We start from the raw sequence: 19073 nt of genomic DNA, 5'->3' as shown, positions 1-19073 counted from the left end.
AAACTTAATTGAGGACCCACTCGGAGTGGCAGAAAGATTAGATCAATTTTTGGGACCAAACCTTTATACTTGGGATGAGATGCAATCTATCCTTGGTCAATTATTTACTACCGAGGAAAGAGATATGATTAGACGAGCAGGAATGAGACTGTGGGATGCTCAACATGCCCAGGGACCCCAAGCAGATATTAAATGGCCACTTCAAAGACCTAGTTGGGATAATCAGGATCCGGTGCATAGAACCCATATGCAGGACCTGAGAACTATAGTAATTCAGGGAATTAGAGAAGCAGTACCCCGTGGCCAAAATATCAATAAAGCATTTAATGAAATGCAAAAGAAAGATGAAAGCCCTACTGAGTGGCTGGAACGACTGAGGAAAGCCCTTCAGCTGTACTCTGGGGTCAATCCCGACGACCCTTTAGGGCAAGCGCTCCTCAAAACTCAGTTTGTGGCAAAATCATGGGAAGATATCAGAAAGAAGATTGAAAAGTTAGAAGACTGGCAGAATAGAGGGTTGGATGAATTATTGAGGGAAGCTCAGAAAGCCTATGTAAGGTGGGAAGAAGAGAGCAGCAAGCGACAAGTAAAAATGATGGTAGCAGCGGTCAGAGAGGATCGCAAAGGGCGGACTGGTGAACACAGATCTGCTGGAACGAAACAAGGGAACGTAGTAGTAAAGAAGGAACAGAGATTTTGTTTTTACTGTGGAAAAAAAGGACATATAAAGAAGAATTGCAGAGAAAGGATCAGGGATGAGGAAGTATTGAAAACGGAATAGGAGAGTCAGGGGCTCTATATCTTAGGGGACCGGAGTCATCATGAGCCCTTGATAAAATTAAAAATAGGTCCCCACAAACAAGAGTTCACCTTTTTAGTAGACACTGGGGCTGAGAAATCGACTATTAGGCAAATACCTGAGGGATGTAAAGTTTCCCCTGAAAAAGTACAAGTAATTGGAGCAAAAGGAGAACCCTTTAAAGTAAGCAAAATCAAAAATGTGGTATTCGAAACTGAAAATAAATTTGGAATGGGTGAACTCTTGCTCGTCCCTGAAGCAGAATTTAATCTGTTAGGACGAGATTTAATTGTTGAATTGCAATTAGAAATTAAAGTGAAAAATCAAGAGCTAACGGTGTCTGCTTATCCTTTGACCGTGGATGATCAAAAACAAATTAACCCCGATGTCTGGTACTCTCCGGACACAATTAGTAGACTGGAAATCCCACCGATTAAAATCCAAATTTCCGAACCCCACATACCTGTGAGGGTAAGGCAATATCCCATATCCCTAGACGGACGGAAAGGATTAAAACCAGAAATTGATCGATTGTTAGCACAAGGAGTCTTAGAGCCTTGTATGTCACCCTTTAACACTCCCATTCTGCCTGTAAAGAAACCAAATGGGAAGTATCGGCTCGTACATGATTTAAGGGAAATAAACAAAAGAACTATCACCCGGTTCCCTGTAGTAGCAAATCCATACACACTGCTAAGCAAGCTAGGACCCCATAATTCCTGGTATAGTGTGGCTGATTTAAAGGATGCCTTTTGGGCCTGTCCACTGGCAGAAGAATGCCGTGATTATTTTGCTGCATTACCTTTTGGTATAAAGTGTTTATTGTTGTTCATATTTGCTATAATTATTTCTTTTCTATCTATTATATATGGAAGCGTACAAAGTGTGTTGAAGGAAATTGCTAAACTTATGCAACCACACAATATTAAGTATAGAAGATATGCTGATGTAAATAATATATGCACTCTAGATATACGAATTAGACGTAATAATTTGAACTGCAATTGTTATCCATTTGCTTGTTCCAGGTGTAAGGTATGCCAGAATAAATGGTGGACACACTGTGAATGTGGATACCCTCCAATAGGAGTTTGCACACAGTGTTGGAAAATCCAAAGAACTCTTACTGAGTGGAAATTAAAACAATTAGAGTCTAAACAAGAAATTATTCAAGAATCCCATGAGTGGTGGGAAATTTTTGCCAAAGGAATAAACCCTCAATATTATTGTTACCACTCCACCGAACCAGTCCCCTTTATAGCTGAAATCTTGGCTATAAAGTGCAGAAGGGAAGTACTAACCGTGTCTTGCTTTGCCCCATTAGTTAAAGCTGCAAAGTGGGAAGCCTATGTAAACAGACAGAAAGCCCGAAGCAGCTGTTCTCCTGAAGAATTCCCTTGCTGCCGAGAAGATGGTACACCCCGTGGCTCGAAGCAACCGAGTCGACGGGCAAGGCAGAGGAGGAACAAACTATGGAGAAAAGAACCAGAACAATGGGACACTAAAGCAACAATGGCCAAACTTCCCCGGGACTGGTAAAAAAAATTTACTTAAATTGGCAAAATTGACAGACACCCTTTTTCCTGGTATACCGTTAGTTTTGTTATTGATAATAACCCAAGCAAATGGAAACCCTCATGAACCTATGAACTGGACAATAACAAACATAAAATATCCAAGTAATCCAATCCAAGCACGAACTACACCGGGCACAGTTAGTTTCAATGTGAGTTTGCATGATCTAATTACTGAAGAAGATCGTAGAGATGAAGCGGATATATGTAAACCAATTTATATATGTCCAGCATCAAACCCTGGTAAAGGATACTGTAATTCTCCAGGTCATTATTACTGTGCATATTGGGGGTGCGAAACATGGGCCTCTGAGTGGTCCGCACCTGGAGACCAATATCTAGAAATAAAGTGGTCACCGGAAGGATGCGAGAGACCTAAATTACACGGAGACCGGTGGGGTCATTGCTTGAGTAAACCGATTCCTTGTGTGGGCATCAATATAACTATAAAAAAATCCTGCTCAGGACTTTTGGCTGGCAGGGAAATATTGGGGAATTAGATATTGGGAAACAGGTGCAGACAGAGGAGGAATTTTTCAAATAATGAAGAGACCGATGCCCCACGATCCTTTACCAGTAGGACCAAACCTGGTCTTGAATCCACCCACTTTCTCCGAAGAAAAGATTGCCCCCGTAGTTGTTGTAACATCTTCTCCAGACTCCCTTTCGGAAACAGCTAATGACATTGTGACTGAATTCTCTTTATCCAGGGATCTAGAGTTGTCAGAATCCAAAGATCCCTTATGGAATCTAATGCAAGCCTCTTATCGTGCCCTTAATGAAAGTAAACCAAATTTAACTAAGGAATGCTGGTTATGTTATAATGTTAGACCACCATATTTTGAGGCAATTGGAAAACCAGGAAGGATTCGATGGTCTAATGGTTCAAACCCACGAGAATGCCCATGGAATGACCAGAGGAACCATACGCAAGGAATTACTATTCAATTAGTAACAGGTCAAGGAAAATGTATAGGTACAGTGCCCGAAAAGTATCAGCCTTTGTGCAACCGAACAGTTACTAACACCAATATAGAGAAACACAAGAATCAAAATAACAAATGGGCTATCCCGACACCGGGAGCTAAATGGGTTTGTTCAGACATCGGAGTAACGCCTTGCCTATCCCTAAACGTGTTTAATCAATCTCAGTTTTGTGTACAGGTGATTATTGTTCCTCATCTGATCTATCACACCTCTGAGGAGGTGTTACGCCACTTTGAAGGAGACCTGAATAGACAAAAACGAGAGCCAATTACAGTGGTAACCCTAGCTACACTGCTGATAGCGGGCGGAGTTGGAACAGGTACAGGCATAGCCTCCCTAGTAAAAGGTCAGGAATTACAAAGTTTGCAGATGGCTGTAGATGAGGATTTAGCAAAAATAGAACAATCTATCCAAAATTTAGCCACTTCAGTAAAGTCTTTATCAGAAGTAGTGTTGCAAAATAGAAGAGGATTAGATCTATTGTTCTTAAAGGAAGGAGGGTTATGTGTAGCTCTCAATGAAGAATGTTGTTCTTTTGCTGACCATACGGGAGTAGTCCAGGACACCATGTCTGAACTCCGGAAAAGGTTAGATCAACGTAAGAAGGATCGTGAGGCGGGCAGGTCATGGTATGAAAACTGGTTTAATGTTTCACCTTGGCTAACCACTTTGTTATCCGCTTTAGCAGGACCGCTTATCATGTTGATTTTGGGACTTATATTTGGGCCTTGTATATTACGCTATATTTTACATTTTATTAAAGAACGGTTTGACATAGCTAAATTGCTTATTTTAACTACGAGGTCTGGGGCAAAATATAAGAGTGTATCTATTAATGAGGATGAAGATTGTTGTGAATGCGTTATGCCACGTGAGAACTATGCCTATTGTAATTGTGAGATATTACCTTGTGAGTGTTATGATAAATGTTTGGATTGTGGAAAAAGGTTTGCTTGCAGTGCCGAGAATGAAAGTAGCGTCTAATAAACAATAATAGGATAAAAAGAAAAAGGGGGGATTGTGAGAAACCATGGACTAGGGTATTGTTTATTAAGATTTATGTTAAGCCCAATGTAAAGGTCAAACAGCAAAAATCACCTATGCAAACTAAAAACAGCCACCGGATACCGCTTGTGCAAGATAAGATAACCACCAGACGGCTCCCCGTCGGGGAATCGAATCAGAGTCACGAGATAAGATAACCACCAGGTATCCCGGAACCAACAGAAACAGGGCAAACAACCCCATATAGGGAAGACTTCTTACTTCGGCCTCAACAAACACCAGGAGGCAGAAAACGACCCCCTAACAACAACTGAAGCATGTCTCCACTACCTCATGAACACGGAAGTAAAGATGTATAAAAAGGGGCTGTTTGAACTGCTCAGCACGGCAGTTGGCGGAGCGCAGACTCCCCTGCCGTCCAGCGCTGTTTTTGCTCATATTCTACTTGCTATAATTAATAAAATTTTTAATTGGATTATGATCCGTTGTGGTCCCAATTTATAACAGCGGTGAAGGAGGAAGGTGTTAATGGGGCGGCGGCTCAAGCGATCTTGGATGTGATCTGGGCAGCAAACCCACTTCCTTTTGACTATAGGCAGCTGGCTAGAGCGGTTTTTACAACCCCCCAAATGGTGCTGTGGGAGGCTGCGTTAAAGGAGGAAGCGGACAAGGTGGTTTTAGAAGCTTTAGATCCGAATCACCCCTTGCACGGGATTAGTGCGGAAAGGATTCTAGGGTCAGGTGACTTCGCTGATCCGGCCGCACAGGCTAATATGCGGGGCAGGGATATCCACGCCGCCGCGCGGGTGGCGTTTGCAAAAATGGGTAAATATGAGGGCAAAAGGCAGCCGTACACTCAGGTGAGGCAGGGCGTAGGGGAGTCGTATACCTCTTTCTTGGAAAGGCTACAGAAGGCGATTGAGAATTCCGATTTACCAGAGAATGTGAAACCTATAGTCGCGAAAGAGTTAGCTAAACAGAATGCAAATGAGGTAACTCAACAAGTTTTGGCGCGATTGCCTGGGGATGCGGGTGTGGCGCAGATGATGAAGCGGGTTATGGAGGCAGAAGCCTTGCAGCAAGCAAAACAGCTCATTGCAGCAGTTTCCGCTATGCGATCACCCCCCGCGGGCACCACCTGCTTTGGTTGTGGGGGTGTAGGACATTTCAAGCGACAGTGTCCTTCGGGGACCGATCAGGGGATAGAACTTAGAGGTGGCCAGAACAGGAGATGTTTTCGATGTGGGCGGGGCGGACATCTTGCCAAACAGCGTCTGCAGCCACGCTTGGCCAGAGGGCAGTCAGCTGAGCCGGGACCGCCGCCGCCGCCGCGGGCGAGCTGTGAGGGGGGCAAGCGGGGAGAGGCTCGGCGGTGGCCGCCCCTCAGGCGAGCCCGGTGCCGGGAGAAACGGCGGGCGGAGGCCGGTTTCTGTCATGGTCGCCGTGGGCGGGCTCGCCCGGTGACTCGGCGGATCCGGGTATATGCTTCAGAGATGTCCAGCAAGCTGAAAAGCCATCCTGCTGAAAATGGAGAGCATCCCAAGAGAAAAATGGAACGGACAGCATGGCTGCCTCCGCCCTTAGCACCTACACCCCAGAAGAAATGGTACAGCAGATGAAGGAGCTCATCGCTGAGAGCAATGAGTTAAAAGAAGCCATGAAGTTGCATAACCAAGCTATGAAGGACCGGTACGAGGAACTTTCCATCTGTCGAGAGAAGCAGAAAGAAGAACGAGAATTTCATGAGTTAAAGTTTCAGGAAGTTAAGCAGCGCTTGCTAGACAAGTGCATGGAAAATGAAAAGCTACAACAACAACTTCAGAAGTTAAAGGAAAGAGAAGGAGCTGAAATGGAGGGCTGCATGGCTCCTGAGAAGGAAATGAGGCAGCTGATATCCCAGGTGCAATGGCTCCAGGCTGAGAAGGCCAATATGCTAGGCATCATTTCAGAACTGCAGGTCAAGCTGAACATCTCAGCAGAGGATTCCTTTGTGGAGACTGGGATGAACGAAGGAGAAATAAATAGAACTGCAAAGGAACATCAAGAGAATAGTGGTGAAATGACCAGTAGCGTTGATATCTACGGCAGGAGCAAAACTGCCGACGAATCAAAGAATCTGCAGTCTGAGGAGCTAATTGTAAGCCAACTGCTCTACTGCCTTAGAAATGAAACTCGGAAGAGGGAAGAACTTGAGAAGGAGCTGCAGAATCACAAAGAGAGACTGTCAAAACTGGAGAAGAAAACCAGCAACTGCCTGAAGAGTGGGACACAAACTGAACAGCAAGCAGAGGAGAGTTCAGAGGCTGTTGGCAGTGAAGTAGAAACTCTGAGTTTGCAAGTTTGTGCTCTGTTTCAAGAGCTTCAGGAAGCCCATGAGAAGGTAAAAGAAGCAGAATTGATTCAGAAGAAGCTTCAAGAAAAGTGCCAAGTACTGGAAAGAAATAGCTCAGCTGCTGCATCAGAACTGGAGGAGAAGCAGCAGCTAATATACACCATCAAGAAGCTGGAACTTCAGGTGGAGAGCGTGCAGGCAGAGGTCAAGCTGGAACAAGCCAAGGCACATGAAGAAAAGGCGAGATACAGGAGCTTGCAGGATACAAATAGCAAACTCCTTCCTGAACTCACCAAGGCAATGAAAGCCATTGATGAAATGAAACTCAAAGAGCTGCACAGAGCGGATAAAGTTGTGGTGGAACAGCTGAATGCAAAGGTGGAGCTGGCAGAACAAGCGCCTGCGGCAAAGCAGCTCCAGATAGATGAAATGAAGCAGATAATTGCTAATTATTTGTTATTGACTGTGCCTTTTGATTTGAAAAACATTTATTTTTTCTATCATGCTTTCAATTTAATTACTTGGGAAACACACCCATCAGTTTACTCGGGAATACAGCATAAGACTTTTGGCTATGTACTTAATAGAACTATAGATCAGTGGTTTAAGAAAATTTTATATTTTGTTTTGGAAATTTCAACTTTAGGCTAGAATGATTCAGCATAGAGGGGGGGTGGGGAGAGGTTGTCTTGTTCCCTTTCTCATTGTCCTGCTTTGGTTTTGGTAATAGATAGTTTTCCCCAGGTCGAGTCTGTTTTGCCTGTGACGGTGGCTTTAAGGATCTCTTGCCGCGGCCGCCGCCAGGCGCGCCCCCCACGCCCCCCCCATCCGGCGGGGCGGGGGCAGCTTACCCAAAAACTGCCATGGTTACGGATACTCCCGTCTGAGCTGAGCAGTGGCCTTTAGCAAGAGAAAAGCTGCACCATTTGAATGAGTGAGCTGACGAGCGATTACAACTTGGACATACAAAGCCAACAGACAGTTCCTAGAATACACCTGTGTTTGTAATACAGGAAAATCGGATGCTCCTCGATTCACATTTTCTGTGCCTTCAATCAATGCGGGAGAACCTCATCAGCGATATCACTGGACGGTACTTCCGCAGGGTATGAAAAATAGTCCAACCATCTGCCAATGGTACGTCGCACAGGCCATAGCACTGGTAAGGCGCTTGCATAGGAACAGCCTCATTTATCATTATATGAATGATATCTTAATTGCAGCACCCGATGAGTCTCTGGTGGCCAGAGTTCTTAATGATATCACCAGCGCATTATCCGGATTTAAATTGGTTATTGCTCAAGAAAAAATTCAAAAGGTATGTCCCTAGCAGTATCTCGGCTGACAAATTATGGAAAAAAATAATTAAGCCGCAAAAGTTAAAAATTCGTCAAACAGTGTTTACCTTAAACGATTTGCAGAAATTGCTGGGAGCTATCAACTGGGTACGCCTGGTATTAGGCCTCTACAGAATTGCTTTCTCCACTATTCCAAATACGTAAGGGAGACTCAGATTTAACCTCTCCTAGGAGACTCACTCCAGAAGGCATTACAAACAGTTTTGCTATAGATTTCCATTCATTTGCCTAAGCAACTGTCCTGGTTTTGGCAGGGATGGAGTTAATTTTTCCTCTCAGTAGCTGGTATGTTTTGGATTTTGTGTGTGAAGAATGTTCATAAACACCCTGATGATACCAGTTGTTGTGAATGAGACCAAGGACACCGTCCTGCTTTCCAAGTCTCGCTAATTTGCAGATGCAGGAAGCTGGGAGAAAGACAGACAGCATAATTGATCCAAACTGGCCAAAGAGAGTATTCCATGCCATAAACGTCATGCTCAGTATATAAGTGGGGGCAGGCGAGGGTGGGTATCTGCCTTCCTGGCATCCATCCTTCCTGCTTGTTTTTGCTGGCATCGTTCCCCCTACCTTGCTGGCTCCCTTTTTGCTCCTTTGCTTGCTGCTCGGTTTTGTTTCCGTGATCGCTGCTCGGGACGGGCTGTATCGGTCATTGGGACATCGGGTGGTGAGAAAACACATATTGTTCACTTTGTATATTTTTAATATCCTTATATTCTGTTATTATTGTAGTTTTCCCTTTTATTTTAGTAAATTGTCTTCATCTCAACCCACGAGTTCTCCTTCCTTCCCAATTCTCTCCCCCATCCCCCTGGGGAGGGGGAGAGTGAGCGAGAAACTGTGTGGTGATTTGGGCTAAACCATCACAGTCATTTTGGCGCCCAACGTGGGGCTGGAAGGGTTGAGGTAAGGACAGATCTGACTAGAGTGTGTTAAAGTTGTTACAAGTGCTCATTATTTTATTTGAGTCCCTGGTCACAATGTTGTACTACATGTTCACATGGTTGTGTTATGTCTGTCCTAAGTTGCATCACATATTTCCTTTGGTGCTGTTTATCACTTCTCGGAAATGGATGAGAATTCTCATTTTGATTTACTGGGCACTACTGGCTTATGATATGGTATCATCACTGGTCATGAAATTAATCTGGTCCTTGTTTTCGGCATTGCTGGCAACTCCGTACTTTGGATGCCATTTGGTAAGAATTATTAATAATCACACATTTTTCTTTTTCTCCCCAGAGAACCAATCTATGGGGAAGTCAGAGGAGGGTACCTTCCCATACTCCTTTACCTTCCCTTTTTCTTTTGAGCGAGTCACATCAGCTCTCGAGAATTTTGAATATCCTTGGGATGTGCAAGCCAGCATACTCCTATTGCTCTGTGTCCTAAATGGGTTTCAGATGTTGTTTAGGATAAAACAATTATTTACAAAATTCACCTGGAGATCTACCTTGAGGTTGGAGGGGCAGGGGTGGCATGGTATGTGGGAGAAGACAGGCAGGTACCTAGAGAACTTCTCACCTCCAATGGTCTGGAACTTCACTCCCGAACAACTACAGAATCCAGATGAAGTGATCGAATATTTGAAAGAAAAATGCCATAGCTATTCTAAAGAGGCAAAGCTTATTGCTTTGTGTTGGGCACTGGCTAGTATCTACCAAACACTGCTTAACGTGCAGCACCCTCAGGAAGAAGGGAGAAAAAATCAACCGACCGATACCATGGCTGCTCCAGCCCCGGCTACGGGCCCTGCGGCTACTCCAGCCCCGGCTACGGGCCCTGCGGCTACTCCAGCCCTGGCTACCGGCCCTGTGGCTACTCCAGCCCCAATGACAGGCACTGCGGCTACTCCAACTCTAGCTACTGGCACTGCAGCCGAATCAGAGAACCAACCTGTGTCAGTATCAGTCGCCCCTGTACAGAAGAAGAAATCTTGGAAGCGAAAGTCAGCTCGTTTAGTAAGGGATGAGGGAAAACCAGGACCATCACGAACAGAGGAAGAAGAAGAGGAACTCATGAGAGAGGAACTCATAAATGAGACTGAAACCACCCGATCCTTATCCCTGAATGAGTTGCGAGACATACGAAAAGATTTTGGCCGCCGTCCAGGCGAGCACTTTCTCACCTGGTTGCTTCGATGCTGGGATAATGGGGCCAGTAGCCTGGAATTAGAAGGTAAGGAAGCTAAACAGCTGGGATCCCTTTCTAGGGAAGCAGGCATTGACAAAGTGATTGGAAGAGGTGCACAAGCTCTCAGCCTCTGGAGGCGGCTCCTGTCAAGTATGAAGGAAAGATATCCCTTCAAGGAAGATATTACTTATCATCCAGGCAAGTGGACCACTATAGAGAGAGGTATCCAGTACTTAAGGGAATTAGCTGTGCTGGAAGCCATTTATAGTGACCTAGACAGCGAGGAGTCACCCCAAGATCCAGATGAAGTCCGGTGCACACGGCTCATGTGGCGGAAGTTTCTACGGAGTGTACCATCATCGTATGCCAATTCATTGGCAATTATGCTCTGGAAAGAGGGAGAGGGACCAACAATAGATGAATTGGCTACTCAGCTCTGGCAATATGAAGACACTCTCTCTTCTTCCCATGTCTCAGCTGTGGAGAAACTGTCTCGGGAGGTCCAGCAGTTAAAAGAGGATAGGTCCTACTCCCCGCCCATAAAGAGCAGTATTTCAGCTATTAGGAATAAACGTTTCCCTGCTCAAGAGAGACAGTACACACGGCGAGGTATCCTGTGGTTTACCTTGCGTGACCAAGGAGAGGACATGAGAAAGTGGGATGGGAAACCTACCTCAGACCTAGAGGCACGGGTACGTGAGCTGCGGGGAAAAACATTTGCAAATAGAGGTTCTCCCCGGAAAACTGCTGCTCCAGTCTCCAGTGGGCAGTTCCCCAGACGGAATAGAAGGGCTGATCTTACTTATGATCCTATGGAAGGGAATTCTGATTCATATTCACAGGAAGTGAGCGATGAATATTATGAACAGGATTAGAGGGGCCCTGCCTCCAGCCAGGTGGAGGAGAGGGACAACAGAGTTTATTGGACTGTATGGATTAAATGGCCTGGCACATCAGACCCACGAGAGTATAAGGCTCTAGTAGACACTGGTGCACAGTGTACCCTAATGCCATCAAGCTATAAAGGGGCAGAACCCATTTGTCTTTCTGGAGTGACAGGAGGATCCCAAGAACTGACTGTATTGGAGGCTGAAGTAAGTTTGACTGGAAATGAGTGGCAAAAGCACCCCATAGTGACTGGCCCAGATGCTCCATGCATTCTTGGTATAGATTACCTCAGGAGTGGGTATTTCAAAGACCCAAGAGGGTACCGGTGGGCTTTTGGTAGAGCCACTGTGGAGACGGAGGAAAATAAACAGCTGGCCACCTTGCCCAAGCTCTCAAAGGACCCTTCTGTTGTGGGATTACTGAAGGTTGAGGAACAACAGCTACCAATTGCTACCACCACAGTGCACCGGCGGCAATACCGCACCAACTGAGACTCCACAATCCCCATCCTCAAGCTGATTCGTTGACTGGAGAGCCAGGGAGTGATCAGCAAGTCCCGTTCACCCTTTAACAGTCCCATATGGCCAGTGAGAAAATCTAATGGAGAATGGAGACTAACAATGGACTATCGTGGCCTGAATGAAGTAACACCACCACTGAGTGCTGCCGTGCCGGACATGCTAGAACTTCAGTATGAACTGGAGTCAAAAGCAGCCAAGTGGTATGCCACCATCGATATTGCCAATGCGTTCTTCTCCATCCCTTTGGCACCAGAATGCAGGCCACAGTTTGCTTTCACTTGGAGGGGTGTCCAGTATACCTGGAATCGATTGCCCCAGGTGTGGAAACACAGCCCCACCATTTGCCATGGACTGATCCAGACTGCACTGAAAAAAGGTGGAGCTCCAGAGCACCTGCAGTACATTGATGACATCATTGTATGGGGCAACACAGCAGCAGAAGTTTTTCAAAAAGGAGAGAAAATAATCCAAATCCTTCTGAAAGCCGGTTTTGCCATAAAACAAAGCAAAGTCAAGGGGCCTGCACAAGAGATCCAGTTTTTAGGAGTAAAATGGCAAGATGGACGTCGTCACATTCCAGTGGATGTGGTCAACAAAATGACAGCTATGGCTCCACCAGCTAACAAAAAGGAAACACAGGCTTTCTTGGGTGTTGTGGGTTTCTGGAGAATGCATATTCCAAATTACAGTATGATTGTAAGCCCTCTCTATGAAGTGACTCGAAAGAGGAATGATTTTAAATGGGGCCCTGAACAACGACAAGCCTTTGAACAAATTAAACAGGAGATTGTTCATGCAGTAGCCCTTGGGCCAGTCCGGACAGGGCAAGATGTGAAAAACATCCTCTACACCGCAGCCGGGGAGAATGGCCCTACCTGGAGTCTTTGGCAGAGAACACCAGGAGAGACTCGAGGTCGACCCCTAGGCTTTTGGAGCCGGGGATACAGAGGATCTGAGGCCTGCTATACTCCAACTGAAAAAGAGATACTGGCAGCATATGAAGGAGTTCGAGCTGCTTCAGAAGTGATTGGTACTGAAGCACAGCTCCTCCTGGCACTCCGACTGCCAGTGCTGGGCTGGATGTTCAAAGGGAAGGTCCCCTCTACACATCATGCAACTGATGCCACGTGGAGTAAATGGGTGGCACTGATCACACAGCGAGCCCGAATAGGAAACCCCAATCGCCCAGGAATTTTAGAAGTGATCACAGATTGGCCAGAAGGCAAAGATTTTGGAATGCCACCAGAGGAAGAGGTGACACGTGCTGAAGAAGCCCCACCATATAATAATTTACCAGAAGATGAGAGGCGATATGCCCTGTTCACTGATGGGTCCTGTCGTATTGTAGGAAAACATCGAAAGTGGAAAGCTGCTGTGTGGAGTCCTACACAACGAGTTGCAGAAGCTACTGACGGCCAAGGTGAATCGAGTCAGTTTGCAGAGGTGAAGGCCATCCAGTTGGCTTTGGACATCGCTGAACGGGAAAAATGGCCAAAACTCTATCTCTACACTGACTCATGGATGGTGGCAAATGCTCTGTGGGGGTGGTTAAAGCAATGGAAGCAGAGCAACTGGCAGCGCAGAGGCAAGCCCATCTGGGCTGCCGCACTGTGGCAAGATATTGCTGCCCGGTTAGAGAATCTCATTGTAAAAGTACGTCACGTAGATGCCCACGTACCCAAGAGTCGAGCCACAGAAGAACACCAAAATAACCAAAGGGTGGATCAGGCTGCTAAGATTAAAGTTTCCCAAGTGGACCTAGACTGGCAACACAGAAGTGAACTATTTTTAGCTCGGTGGGCTCATGACACCTCGGGCCATCAAGGAAGAGATGCAACATACAAATGGGCTCGTGATCGAGGGGTGGACTTGACCATGGATACCATTGCACAGGTTATCCATGAATGTGAAACATGTGCTGCAATTAAGCAGGCCAAGCGGTTAAAGCCTCTTTGGTATGGGGAACGATGGCTGAAGTATAAGTATGGAGAGGCCTGGCAAATTGATTACATCACACTCCCACAAACCCGTCAAGGTAAGCGCCATGTGCTTACAATGGTGGAAGCCACCACTGGGTGGCTAGAGACCTATCCTGTACCCCATGCCACTGCCCGAAACACCATCTTGGGCCTTGAGAAGCAAGTTCTCTGGCGACATGGCACTCCAGAAAGAATTGAGTCAGACAACGGGACTCATTTCCGAAACAATCTCATAGATACCTGGGCCAAAGAGCACGGCATTGAGTGGGTATATCACATCCCCTATCACGCACCAGCCTCTGGAAAGATTGAACTGTACAATGGACTGCTGAAAACTACACTGAAAGCAATGGGTGGTAGGACCTTCAAAAATTGGGATAAACATTTAGCAAAAGCTACCTGGTTAGTTAACACTCGGGGATCCACCAATCGAGCTGGCCCTGCCCAGTCAGAACTGTTACATATTGTAGAGGGTGATAAAGTCCCTGTAGTGCATCTAAGGAATATGTTAGGAAAGATGGTCTGGGTTATTCATCCCCTGGGCAAAGGCAAACCCACCCGTGGGATTGTTTTTGCTCAGGGACCTGGATGTACTTGGTGGGTGATGCGGGAGGATGGGGAAGTCCGATGTGTACCTCAAGGAGATCTGATTTTAGGTGAGAACAGCCAATAATTTGAACTGTATATAATCATTTCCATAGTTCTTATATGTCATATCAAAGGTATTGCAGCAAGAACACCCTGATCAGTGAAGAATGAGCTTCAATAAAACCAAGAGAGATGCAACAATGATGGAACAGGAACTGGCGCCCAACAATTTCCTCAAGATCAACATCTTCAACTTGCAGACCATGGACATGATACACCAGCCACGCCAGATGTACCAACTGCGAGTTCCAGATGCAGCATGCAACAGTCCCATACTACATACCATCTCTCTTGTCCTGAAAGACTGTATGACATATGGAACCCAAAGTCATGGACTAAATGAACTCAACAGACTTTGGAGGGATAGCCCATAGATTGAAGGAGTTACATCTATGTGTGTGTATATGTATATGCATGACGTAGATGGTATGGAATAAGGGGTGGATACTGTCCTGGTTTTGGCAGGGATGGAGTTAATTTTTCCTCTCAGTAGCTGGTATGTTTTGGATTTTGTGTGTGAAGAATGTTCATAAACACCCTGATGATACCAGTTGTTGTGAATGAGACCAAGGACACTGTCCTGCTTTCCAAGTCTTGCTAATTTGCAGATGCAGGAAGCTGGGAGAAAGACAGACAGCATAATTGATCCAAACTGGCCAAAGAGAGTATTCCATGCCATAAACGTCATGCTCAGTATATAAGTGGGGGCAGGCGAGGGTGGGTATCTGCCTTCCTGGCATCCATCCTTCCTGCTTGTTTTTGCTGGCATCGTTCCCCCTACCTTGCTGGCTCCCTTTTTGCTCCTTTGCTTGCTGCTCGGTTTTGTTTCCGTGATCGCTGCTCGGGACGGGCTGTATCGGTCATTGGGACATCGGGTGGTGAGAAAACACATATTGTTCACTTTGTATATTTTTAATATCCTTATATTCTGTTATTATTGTAGTTTTCCCTTTTATTTTAGTAAATTGTCTTCATCTCAACCCACGAGTTCTCCTTCCTTCCCAATTCTCTCCCCCATCCCCCTGGGGAGGGGGAGAGTGAGCGAGAAACTGTGTGGTGATTTGGGCTAAACCATCACAGCAACCAATGCTGCAATTTTTAAGAGAATTAATGTTGTATCCAGCAACTCATTTAAGTTGCACTCCCATGAAAAATGCCTTGACAATATTTACGAATGGATCAGGAAAAACACACATCTGTAATTGTGTGGAAGAAAAATGATAAGTGGCATCATGACGTACAATTGGCAGAAGGTTCAACCCAAATTGTAGAACTTACAGTGGTGGTACGAGCCTTGTATAAGTGGAAAGATGAATCCCTCAATATTGTCTCCGAGTCTGCCTCTGTGGTCAATGTAATACAATGCGCTGAACAGGCAATGTTAAAGGAAATTAATAATCCTTTGTTGTATGACCAGTTTAAAAAAAAAAAAAAAGTGAAAATAAGAATCTGGAAACAGGTAATTGGGAAGGACCATTCCCTCTTATGACGTGGGGGAAAGGATACGCTTGTGTCTCTACAGGAGCAGCAAACAAGTGGATCCCTGCACGATGGGTACGGCCAGCACTCCAAGCCGCCTTGCGTTTGTCGGATTCTTAACAAGCTGTGTGGCAGCTCCATGGGCATCAGTCACGGAGGGAACAAACGTGCGGGTAACTATGGCTGGTGCCACAGGGTGGGGCGCCATTTGTCTGTCTGTATCATCTGCAAATAAGCCTTTCAGAACATGCTTGGGCAATCTGCCAGATCAGATAGCGGTAGGACGGCAACTCTGTGTAAAACAATAGCAGCCGCCAGTGCTAAATTACAAGAGATGGAACTTTTGGGATCACTAAAGATGGACTTCTGCCTATTTCCTTTAACTATTCAGGAGCTAATGTTACTAGAGGGGTAATGATTGTGAATGCTTTAAGACCTATACGTTGCAACGGCACAGCATGGTGTAATCACGCGAGCACATATCAAAACCCAGACAGCATAAAAGGCCTAAACGAAGTACGCATAGCTTTGAATCTGATTGCCAAGATAATACAGGGTTTTGGAAACCAAGTGAAATTATTGCTGCTTGTCGTAGTTCAGCCCCGATCAGGTCCAGACTACGCAGTCTCTCTCTCACTCCCCCCACCCTCCGAGAGAACAGGGAGAGAAAATATAAGAAAAACGGCTCGAGGTTTGAGATAAGGACAGGGAGAAATCCTTGAAGTTACCGTCACGGGCAAAACAGACTCGACTTGGGGAAAACTATTCATTGGTGGAACGCCTTAATGGCCTATTGAAACAGCAACTGCGTAGATTAGGAGGTACAAAATGCACGGGATGGGTAGATCGTCCGCCCACTGCTGTGCGTGTGTTGAACAACCGCGCGGTGGCAGGAGATAAAATACCCCTCCTATTGATGAAAAATTACCAAGCTAGGCCAATTAAATTACCACTCACTCTGGTGCAATAAGAGAGTGGCACTCAATTTGCATTGACCACTGAGTGGGGATTTTGATCTCTTTATTCTGATCCTTGCAGGTCTTTTGTCATCTGTGTATTTCTGGATGATGTCCCCACTCCACATTGAATCCAACCCTGTATCGCAAATGATTGCGGGTGCACGTGTTTGGTATCACCCCCCTGGGCAGCCAGGACCAGTTGCAGCTGAAGTGGTGGCTGCTGGTGATTCACAGGCCATTACCATTGCCCTTACAGGTGAATCGAACAGGTTGTGTGTACCTGCACAGCAATTACAATGCAGAGGATGAAAAAAAAGAGACAAAAAAAGACAAAAGGGAGGGGGTATGTTAACCTTGGTTTTGTCTGTTTTTTGTTTTGACAGGTTTATGCACACACATTTCCCCCATGAGTAAAATGTATGGGTGACAATGGCAAAGGTGACCGGACAAGATACCCTTTGTCTCAGCACAGCGACTCCCCGGAACCCATTTACGACAAGCTGGGTAGGAGTACCCCTCACTGCAAGTGAGTTCACCAACACAGCTACACAGTTGCCTGAACTCGTAAAAACACCAGGGGTTGCCTGAACTTATAAACCAGTGGGACAGCTGGCTGCCGTATCTGGGTAAATCACCTGCATTACCCCCACAAGAACTTTGAATCCTGGGAACATTGGACGCAGACAATTGTACCTATTTCAAATCTACTAGTAACGCTACTAGTGTAGCTTTTTCTGATTTGTTACTTGCTGTAGATAGTATACGACACGCTACGCCTCAAAATCGCACTGCTATTGACTTTTTACTCCTAGCTCATGGACATGGATGTGAGGACTTGGACAGTTTGTGTTGCATGAACTTAAGTGACCACTCAAAGTCCATCCATGCACAATTGCAAGAGATATGCCGACTGAACCAGCAATTAGTGGAAGCAACTGGATGGAACCTGTTCACTGGATGGACATGGGGGTGGGTTTATTGTTGTGGACTATTGTTGATACAGCTTTACACCGCTTAAGAGTAGGGGTTGTGGAATACCACAGTGTCCCAACTACGGACCATGCGGTGGCATGTGTGCGGGATTTCAGTGATGGTCCTTGTAGGGCCACTGTGGGAAATTGCAAGCTGCACACAGCTGTGAGAAAGCAACCTTGGAGAGGGGAGCTAGGAGGGCTGTTATCTCAGAGAGGGGAGCTAGGAGGGCTGTTATTGAGCAGGATGTTGCTGCTATCCGGGAACCGCTGTTAGCCAGCAGGGCACGTACTTGGCAGGCCTTGTTGCATGTGCTGGCCACGCGTGCATCAACACCTGGTCAGTACTCTGCCACTGAATCTGCTAAGGGGATAAACAGAGGCAGCTCAGAGTGGAAGAGAGAGAAAGGACCCAGAGCACACTCTATGAACAACAGGGGACGGCCTGAGGGTGCTGCACCTACCTCCCTTCTCTGCTCTGACCCTGCTGATCATCATCCTCCTGCTTGGCAGTGTCTCCGGCTTAGTTGGGGTGGTAAGACAATACGCTGGTACCGGCTTATGCTAGTAACTGTGAGTGCTTATGCTGGTAACTGTTGGATACCTGGAGTATCAAGGACACTTAGTGAACAATCCAGACCGAATGGAATTGTTACGTTTGTGAGCAGTAGGCCTCAAGGACATAACTGAAGCCGCTTGTGAGAAAGTAATTGGCGTAGTTCAGCCCCGATTGGGACCAGACTATGCAGTCTCTCTCTCACTCCCCCCACCCTCCGAGAGAATAGGAGGGGATGATATAAGAAAAACGGCTCAAGGTTTGAGATAAGGACGGAGAGAAATCCTTAAAGTTACCGTCACGGGCAAAACAGACTCGACTTGGGGAAAACTATTCATTTATTTCTAAAATTAGCAGGAGAATGAGACAGGGAACAAGATAACCTCCCCTCACCCCTCTCTCTTCCCAGGCTTAACATTATCTCTACTACCTTCCCCTCCCGAGCGGCACGGGGGGGGGGGGGAAGGGAATGGGGGTCGCGGTCAGTTCATCACGTGTTGTTTTACGCCGCTGTATCATCGTCAGGGGAAGAACTCCTCGCATTCCTCCCCTGCTCCAGCATGGGGTCCCTCCCACGGGCCACAGTCCTTCGTGAAACTGCTCCGGCGTGGGTCATCTCTTCCACGGGGTGCAGTCCCTCCAGAACAGCTGCCCCAGCGGGCCCTCCACGGGCCACAGCCTCCTTCAGGCCTCCACCTGCTCTGGCATGGGGTCCTCCACAGGCTGCAGGTGGATCTCTGCCCCTCCATGGACCTCCATGGGCTGCAGGGGGACAGCCTGCTCCACCATGGTCTTCACCACGAGTTGCAGAGGAATCTTGGCCAGGAGCCGCATTACTCCTCCCCCTCCTTCTTCACTGACCTTGGCATCTGCAGCCGTTCCTC

General features: G+C 46.4%; 1 long non-coding RNA gene and 1 pseudogene across 1 annotated transcript in view; one reads left to right on the top strand and one right to left on the bottom strand.

Annotated features, from left to right (window-relative positions):
- Positions 1 to 18781, bottom strand: part of LOC147596580 (uncharacterized) — an 88060-nt gene extending 69279 nt beyond the window's left edge. The window contains exon 1 of the long non-coding RNA XR_015261359.1: positions 18617 to 18781. This is a non-coding gene — a long non-coding RNA (uncharacterized LOC147596580). The remainder of the gene's footprint in view (positions 1 to 18616) is intronic.
- On the top strand, positions 5859 to 7809 carry LOC147596581 (optineurin pseudogene; annotated as a pseudogene).
- Positions 18782 to 19073: the final 292 nt, after the last annotated feature.

This window comes from Chlamydotis macqueenii, chromosome W, assembly GCF_036417535.1.
Source record: "Chlamydotis macqueenii isolate bChlMac1 chromosome W, bChlMac1.mat, whole genome shotgun sequence".
Classification (NCBI taxonomy): domain Eukaryota; kingdom Metazoa; phylum Chordata; class Aves; order Otidiformes; family Otididae; genus Chlamydotis; species Chlamydotis macqueenii.
Note: the sequence above shows the minus strand (reverse complement) of the source record. Positions and strands in the feature narration are given on the sequence as shown.